Genomic DNA, 8,864 nt, shown 5'->3' on the forward strand with positions numbered 1-8,864 from the left:
GGCATGGAAGCATGATTACCTATGGGGCAGGGGTGCCCCTTTGTGGTTTGGCAAGGGTACGGTCACACTGCACAAAGAGCAGAAGCAACATGGGATAGGACGGCGATGGACATCTCTATTTTACCCAGGTTTGGGTAGCTTTGCAGCATAAAACACTACTCCTGCTACCGTGGATTGATCTGGAGGAGCACGAAGACAAGGCGTGCTCTAGCCCAGCAAGGGTGCCTCGGGAGGAGCAGCGCGTGTGTACAAGCATAGGGGATTCTAAAATTCGAACCCTTTGCCAGGTTGCCTCGGGCCTCCTTTTATAGCTTAAGGGGTGATCACAATGGAAAAACAGTCATTTTAGTGTGATTAGATAGCTAACAGTGCTATCATAGCTAACTCTAGCAGTTAGGACAAAGTGCATTAAATGCAACGCTAGGTGTGCCGCTAAGGTTGAATCCCGGCAAGCCTGTCGCGCCGCTTATCCATCTTCTCCTTATTAGCATGACACACCTGGTGTCAATAAAGCTAATCTCTTCCTTACCATGTTGTGACGTGCTTGAACGAGTCCACCTAGCTGCTTGATAGCTTGACACCGCACTGATTAATGATTTGCGTATGATGAGGTGGAGCGGTGGCATCTTGGTGAAGGCCTACCGGTAAGGACCCTGGCGGGTCCTTGTCTTGGCGGCCCTGGAAACCTTGCCGGGGCAAACAGGTCTCGTTCCTCAGGCCCAGCCTCGACCCGGCCAGGCTCTTGTGCCTGGAAAGGGTTGGTTCCTTGAGGTGATCTTCTGCTAACTTGTTATTTAGTGCTCTCCTTGATCTCATAAAGGGTGATATCTCTGAATTCTCTTTGTGCCATGCATTGGCACTGGATGTATGATCGCCAGTATGCCTGTGCATGGGTTTTGGTAGAAAACGCGAATGTTTGCTGCACCAACATAGGGGGTATGTACCTAGTCGGCCCATGCTCATCGGGTTGGGTTGATGGGCCCTCATTCTTCTCAAGATGGACTATGAAAGTTGTACACTAGAGGCATGATTGAGACTGCACCTACTGAAGACTTATTGTATACTCCAAGACTTTTCCCGCTGCCTCCGCGCCAAGATACCGACCTTGTAATCCTAGATACCCTACTTGGTGTGTATATAAGCCAAAAAGTTTAGCCCGTAGAGGGGACATCAACGCAATCTCATTCACCTAGCCCTAGAGTTAGAACACATCTGACAATCTCGAGGTAGATAAACTCCATATACGCTACATCTTCATCAATATAAACAAGAGCATGACATAGGTTTTTATATACCTCCATCAAGAGGGCCAGAACCCGGGTAAACATTGTCTCCTTGTTCCTGTTACCATGTGCCTAAGATCCACATCTTGGGACCTATCGTGGTTTTGTCATGACAAATATCCTAGTGTGAGGACTTATTCATGAGGCCAACGCAATAGGGCGGTTAGCTTGTCGGGGTTGATCAGAATCGAAAGAGACGAGTTTACCCAGGTTCGGCCCCTCACAATCGAGGTAATAGCCTACTTCCTGCTTGTTGTTTATTGCTTGAGGATCGATTCAAGGTAGCACATTAGCTTGACCTAGATATCGATCTATTCTCCCCTAACTTGTCTGCCTCAGGGACTCGCCTTTATATACAGGTCGAGGCACTGGGCTTACAAGAGTCCTGGTCATACTATGATCCGTGACCCAGTATGTCTTTGATTTGTCTTGTTCCCTAAGCAAGGAAAGTCCAGGCGACTTGCACCTATGGGCCACGAGCCGCCATCTTTGAATACTCGGCCCTGAGCCGACCCACTCTATAAGCCGCCCTGATGGTCTTGCTCCTGAGCATTATGGACCATCTTGTGAATTGTTCATAAGCTACCGCCTGGATGACCCGACCCAATATGGCGGGTCATATCATGGGGTTATATCCCCAACATTAGCCCCCAGATTGATTTGAATTCATTCATGTCAATCTCCACCCTCATAATCTGATGACTTTTCTTCTGGTCATATCTGCATCTTCCCCGGGTCATAAAACTACGGCTTATGATGCTTCCAAACTTGTTATTTTTTATATCCTCTCATTGATGATGTCATCTTCTGAAAACCCAGGAAATTTATGATGACATCACAATGAACCTTTACGCATATCCATCTATCCTGAAAGCTGAGGCGTCACTGGCTCCAAAAGTTACTGTGCCCCCTCGATTTTCGCGCCTGCCATTTACTCTTATCTCTTTGCCTTATAAATACCTACGGTGGGCTTCTTTTTTACTTTTACCTCGTCCCCTTCGCATCTTCTTCTTCAAGCCCGAGCTCTCTCGCATAGGTCCTCCTCCACCTAGTTCGTCCGCCACCGGCCCATTCGTCTAGGACCGCGAGGCCAACGAGTCTTCTTTAGAGCACGGTCCAGCATCTCTGTCGTCCACTGATGCATCTAGGTACATGAATCCCCCAACTCCAGATCTACATTTCTACCTTGTTGTTCGTCAAAGTTTCACTTAATTGCCATGCAAACCTAGCTTTCCATGAACTTCCTTGTAAAAACATAGCGGTACGAACTGTGGCTCCATTTTTTACATCTACGAATTCCCATTCTACTCATGAGTAGATCAGTTGCCACTTCCAGTGCACTCTACAGATTTAGAAAATGTTTTTCCTTTTTAGCATCTTTTGTAGATCCATACTTGTAAGCGCTCCCGATAGATACCTATTTATCCAACACTTAGCAAAAAACTAGAGAATCCCCAATTTAGAATAAGGGCCTTCATGTTTTCGACTGGAGTACCCCACTTTCTTTCCGCCGATCCCTGAATCTTGGGGCGAGATTCTTTCAAGTGGGGGCGAGTTGTCACATCCCTAGTTCTGGTATGACCTAGACTAGCTAGTCATGTGTGCATCATGTTTAAATTTCATTTGAGTTTGAAATGGGGATTTCTGAAACCCTCATAAATCAATTCTGGAAATGACCCAGATAAAAATTGCTCCAAAAAGGTCCAAGAAAATGTTCATGTTGCTCTCTGAAAATATTGGTCAGAGGTAAAATTCACACAAATATTTTTAGGAGCTCATAAATATTTATTTTGGCCATTTGGAATTAATGCATAATTATTTGCATTGGATATATATATGTTATATATGTCCAATAATTATGTTATTTTTGTGAGGAGCTTTGGATTAATCCAACTAGTCCCTGAAAAAAACTACTAAATTTTATTAATTATTCAGTGGCCAAATTTAAATCAAAACAAATGCTAGAAAATAGAAAACAGAAACAATAGAAAAAAAGAAACATACATGGGCTCACCTGTTCGGCCCAGCACCGTACAAGGCCCAGCCCGCCTCCTCCTATGTGTTCTTCCTCGCGCATACTGGTGCTGTGCGTGTCGCGCACGCGTTCACCCACGGCCAGCTCCTGCTTCGTGCTGGCTAGCCTCCCCCGAGCCCATCTCGACGCCCAGGGGATGCCTGGATCCCCCTCTGCCTCTCCCCGCTACTCTCTGCTCTCGCCCCCTCCTCTAACCCTCTCTCCCGCGCACGGCCGAACACCACCGTCGCCGTCCCTCATTGTCCTCGCGTCCTCCGTGCTCCCCTAGTCTTCCCGACGTGTCCACGAGCATCGTCCCACCTCCCTCGTCCTCTCCGTCAAGCCAGGCGACACCGGACGCCCTAAAATGCAGCCGCCATCACCGTCTTCTACCTTCGGCCGCCCAGATCTCTGGCGACCCCGCGCTGCCTCCGATGCACCCCCAGCCTCGTCCCCGCCTCAGTTGGATCTGTTGTGAGCTCCTGCATCGGCCGCCCTTCTCTCCCGCTCTTTTGTGCCCCGTAGCCGTGCGCCGCTCGAGCCGAGCTCCCGCCACTACCGCGAGCTCCGCTCGGGCGAGCTCCACTGCCACCGAGACCTGCGGCTACCTTCCCTGGATGCGCGGTCGCGCGGGCGACCTCCTGATGCTCCCATCCGCTGCTCCCGTGGCCTCCAGCGTGAACTCCGCCGTGTCCAGAGGTCGTCGGCGACGAGCCCTGTCGCACCTGCCATGCGGGCCCATCCCGGCAGATGATTAGCTTAAGCTAATCACCACCTAACCCAACCCTTGACATTGATCAGTGGTCCCCAGCACCACTAATCCTGCAATTAGGATAATCTAACCCCCCCTGTTTAACCTGTGACATTGACGTGTGGACCCCACATGTCAGGTTTGACCCTATCAGCGTTGTTGACTTGCTGATGCAAGCATGACGCAGTGCTGACACAGTTAATTCTTTTTCTAGTTTTAACATAAATCAGGAAAATCCAAAAATGCTATAAACTTCAAAAAATCATAGAAATTCAACCGTAGCTCAGATTGAAATAATTTATATATGAAAAATTAGCAGAAAAATTCAATATATCCATCTGTACCAGTTTCATGCATGACAAACCAACTTATACCAACTGTATAAGTGAAAACATATAAATGGCATTTATAAAGGCTTATTTTAGAGTTGCATCTGAACCTTTGGTTCAAATGGACTTCACCCAAATGAATGCTAGTTGCATTAGCTCAAAGAACATCACATATTCATGCCATGGTCATGCATCATATTGTTGCATATTCTTGTGTTTTAATTGTCGACATCGTTCCTTCTCGATAGGTCCTACTCCAGAGAGTGCTCTAGAGTACCTGTCTATGGAGCAGTGCCCCCTGTTGATCTACCAGGCAAGCAACCCCCCCCCCCTGCTCATTCCGATACAATCCTACTCTCTCGCTCCTGCTCTCAGTTATTGCATTAGGACAACAACGATTCAACTTCTACTTTATGTTGCGGTAGTTAAACGCATTCCTCTGAATGTCATGTCATTGCCACAGTAAATAGTTGAAACCCACTAGTAGGACTTGATTGAAGCCATGTTGTGTTCCTACCATGCCATGATTGCTATTGCTTAGAGTGTGTCAGGTATGATTCATTGGGAATGAATTGGAGTGCAGTGGCTATGTTCTGGTGCTGAGAGTTAAGTGTGCGAACATGATTTGGTAAAGGTAGTGGTGAGAGGCCATGTAGGAGTACATGGTGGGTTGTCTCACTAAAACCGTCCTTAAGCACTGAGTTCTGTGTATGTTGTCCAATGACTAGTTACTACCACACATTGGGTTCCGGTAACTCGACCCCTCTCGACATATTAACCAACTTGATCTCTGTCCAGCAGTCGCAACTAGTTTCTGGTGTTTGTAGGTAGTGTTATTTTTCTACCAAGTGGCACCCGGTATGGTGGGCTTGCGACAGACTAGGCACACGTGGCTTGGTGTATCGAGTGGCACCCGGATGGTGGGCTCGGGAACCCTGCATACATCATTTGGGGTCGTGATTGAAACCTCGGCCAGACTCCCTTGCGGATACAACCCGAATAGGCAATAAACCTGGACTAGGGTCTTGTGTGGTTAGTCAGGTCGTGGCCGACACCCTCCCCAGGCTTCCGCTTGAAGGTTGCTGAGATACACGACGTGTACATGGTGGTAAGTGGCGAGAGCGTGTTTGAAGAAGTACACCCCTGCAGGATTAACATGATCTATTCGAATAGCCGGGTCCACAGTTATGGACTTCTTGGATGCTTACGTGGTACATAGACAACTTGAAGTGGATACTCTAAAATGCTCAAGACAGGTGTGAGTGCTATGGATGGCCTTCTCGTAGGAAGACGGGGATGAATCCATAGTAGTGTATTGTGTGGTGATTAGTGGACTCGTGTGCGCTATCTCACCTCAAAGAAGTTACTAGTAGTCGTAGAACAGGAGCCACTGAGTCAAAGCTGGTTTGTTGCAACTAAAGCCCACATTACCTTCTTGATACGAATGCATGTATGATAGGATCCGATGTAAGTCTTGCTGAGTACCTTTGTACTCACGTTGCTTTATTTATGTTTTTGTAGCGGAGACTTCGGTCTTACTAGTTTCCGTGGACTTCGACAAGTAGCTTGTACCTCAGCTACGATCTTGATCGGATGTTGTAGATAGACAGGCTCTTCAACCTTTTTCATTTGTAGATGTTTGTACTCAGACATGTAATGCTTCCTCATGTTGCTTGTATGCTCTGAATGTTCGGTCATGTGACCCCTTTTGTAATGAATGCTATGATGGCTCTTCTGAGGCTTTATCTATATAAGTTGTTGAGTTATGTTGTGATGCCATGTTGTACAGCACATACTTGCATGTTATGCATACGTCTAATGTGTATTGCCATGTGTGGGATCCAACAATCTAGTTGTTTATTCTTGGTAGCCTTTCTTATGGGAAAATGTCTCCTAGTGCTTCCACTGAGCCATGGTAGCTTGCTACTGCTCCGGAACACTTAGGTTGGCCGACATGTGTCCTTCTTTATTCATGTGTCTGTCCCTTCGGGGAAATGTCACAAGTTGTTCCTTTAAGTCCTTGTAGCTTGCTATGACTTGGGTTCATACGTTGATGATTGACATGTTCGTTGTTGGGTAATGTATGCCTATTCCTGTAAGTTTGTGCCACCTTGGGTTTACGACTAGTCATGTTGGCTCAGGTTCTCTGTCATATGGATGCTAGCGACACAACCATATACACAAGCCAAAAGATGCAAATGGTCACGGGCCACATAAGTTCGCACCCATGGGAATACCGTGCGTGAGGCCACAAAGTGATATGATGTGTTACATGCTAGATCAGTGTGACTTAGGATCGGGGTCCCAATAGCTTTGGTATCAGATCCTGGCTGCCTGTAGGATTACCAAGCCAAACTGGTCGAAGTTGAGTCTAGAAATTCTCTAATTATAAAAGGGAATTGATTGTGGAAGGGAACGTAAGTCTCTTTTTATTCCTTATACCTCATGGCCTTCTGATCTGAGTCATTCTATCTTTCCTACAGGGTTAAGGAACTAGGATTTCTCTTCTGTTTATTAGGATCACGTGTTACTACTCCGTAGTCCCTTAGGATTGGTTGATCAGAGTCATATTCCAGTTTTTGAGTACCTCCGGTGTAGCCTGTTTAGTACTATCAGAACCTTGAGTGGTGATGTTGAGTTGTTGTACTATCTCATTTTACCAGGATGTCTCATTTTGAGCATCTTACTGTCGTTATGCTGCCGGAATTGCCCTAGGAATTCAAGAGATACTAATTTTCTTGTCCTACATTCTACAGCCTATAGTTGATGTTGATTTCGTCCTTGGTTTTGTTTCTTGGGATGTCATCAGTTAAGCGAAGTTCTGTTGCTCGTAGACAGAACCATGGAGATGGTAGGGATGAGGATCCTCCCGACCCGCCTTTGTTGATAGAGTTCATGTTAGAGATGGAGAGGAACAAGCGTGAGTCTAAACATTTGTTGGCACGTATCAAGGAGAACACCGCACATCAGTTCAAGGAGTCTGCAACCATCCATGACTTCATCGACTTGCACCCACCCACCTTTCATCATTCCATTGAGCCACTCGATGCAGATGACTGGCTCCGTAGCATCACTCATAAGTTGTGTTCCATGAATGCAGCTGAAGATGACAAGGTCACCTATGCCACATACCACCTGGTAGGTCCTACTAGTATTTGGTGGCAGAACTATGAGGCTATGCTTCCAGCTGGCCAGGTCCCTACCTGGAGGGATTTCACTGAGGCTTTTCGCGAGAATCACATTCCTCAGGCCCTCATCGATCGCAATAGAGGAGAGTTCTGTAGTTTCACCCAGAGTAAGATGGTTGTTGATGCTTACAATAGAGAGTTTGAGAATCTTGCCCGCTATGCTACAAAAGAGGTGTCCACGGATGCCAAGAAGCATGCTAGGTTCCGAAAGGGTCTCAACCCCAAGTTGTGTCGTGATCTCCACCATCATCATTGTGATACATTCCAAGCCCTTGTGAACAAGGCCATTAACGCAGAGACAGCTCAACTTACTTACGAGGAGTCTCATAAGCACACCTGTTGTAAGGGGCCGGATTTCTGGGACATAAATCCCAATAAATGACCCTTGTGTCATCACCAGCCCCAGGATTACTGTTGCTGGTGGACATTTCCTTGATATAGAATTCCAAGCAATTACAAGAAATTGGATACAAGACCACAAAGGTCCAATGAATATAACAAGGATCTCTAGTGGTGGATGACGGAAGCGACTTGTCAATCTCCAATGTTGATGGGACTCCATTTCCATGGGAACAACTGACCTGGATAACTCCTATCTCGCATTGTTGCTATCTCCGAATCCTAGGTTGCGGGGTGTCTTCGTATATCTCTTCTCTGAGTCATGATCTGGCCAAGACAATAGCCAGTGACAAACCAGTGAGTACGTTTGAATGTACTCGCAAACATCAAGAACAAAAGATATAGCGGATGCATATGCTCATGATCAATTAAATTATATGCATGTGCTGACTGAGAATTAAAGCATGGCAAGATGAATATTCATACGGTGCGGAAGGATAAATAAGTCATGTTACTAGTAAATCAAAGAAATGAAATGGAACGTCGGGTGTTGGACCGCCCAAGAAATTCCAAGAGAAATTCCAGGGATCACCCAAGACTCGATCTACAATTCCTTGGTAGTACCCAACAGGGTCACCACCTGGTATGTCTCAACATACCCTCACTACTCATTCTTGTCACAATGAGATTTCAGTCCCATGGTCACTTTTCTTGTGACTAATTCTTCCTGCAAGTTAGCCTGGACCAACACAGGCACATATGGCACATGAAAATAGCCGTACTCACTTATACTTCATGTTTAAGTGAAGACAACAATATATCACTGGGTCATGCATGCAAAAATGGCCATATGCAAGTTTCATTTGAATTCAACATAATCATGATCCAATATTTCTTACAAAGAATCGACCATGCATTCACCATACCAATTGTTCAAGATGCTTGCCTTGAGCATGCAGA

The sequence above is a fragment of the Triticum aestivum genome, chromosome 4B (assembly GCF_018294505.1).
Source record: "Triticum aestivum cultivar Chinese Spring chromosome 4B, IWGSC CS RefSeq v2.1, whole genome shotgun sequence".
NCBI lineage: Eukaryota > Viridiplantae > Streptophyta > Magnoliopsida > Poales > Poaceae > Triticum > Triticum aestivum.